This window comes from Etheostoma spectabile, chromosome 4, assembly GCF_008692095.1.
Source record: "Etheostoma spectabile isolate EspeVRDwgs_2016 chromosome 4, UIUC_Espe_1.0, whole genome shotgun sequence".
In the NCBI taxonomy this organism is placed as follows: domain Eukaryota; kingdom Metazoa; phylum Chordata; class Actinopteri; order Perciformes; family Percidae; genus Etheostoma; species Etheostoma spectabile.
In genome coordinates, this window is record NC_045736.1 from 9,540,296 (window position 1) to 9,540,592 (window position 297).

Consider the following 297-nt stretch of genomic DNA (forward strand, 5'->3'; position numbering starts at 1 on the left):
CCCATTCCAGACTTGTGTGGGTCTACAATCTTGTCCCTGACATCCTTAGAGCTCTTTGGTCTTGGCCATGGTGAAGAGTTTGGAATATGATTGAATGATTCCGTGGACAAGTGTTTTTTATACAGGTTACAAGCTGAGATTAGGAACATTAAAAAGACACCTGGGAGCCATAAATCTTTCTGATTGAGAAGGGGTCAAATACATATTTCCCTCATTAAAATGCAAATCAATTTATAACTTTTTTACATGCGTTTTTCTGGATTTTCTTGTTGTTATTCTGTCTCTCACTGTTCAAAT

At 37.0% G+C, this 297-nt stretch overlaps 2 protein-coding genes across 2 annotated transcripts in view; one reads left to right on the forward strand and one right to left on the reverse strand.

Moving 5' to 3' along the window:
• rtf2 (replication termination factor 2) overlaps positions 1-297 on the reverse strand; it is a 29,782-nt gene that overhangs the window by 13,248 nt on the left and 16,237 nt on the right. The gene's annotated exons all lie outside the window — the stretch shown is intronic.
• The window catches only part of gcnt7 (glucosaminyl (N-acetyl) transferase family member 7), an 8,643-nt gene that overhangs the window by 7,873 nt on the left and 473 nt on the right, over positions 1-297 (forward strand). The gene's annotated exons all lie outside the window — the stretch shown is intronic.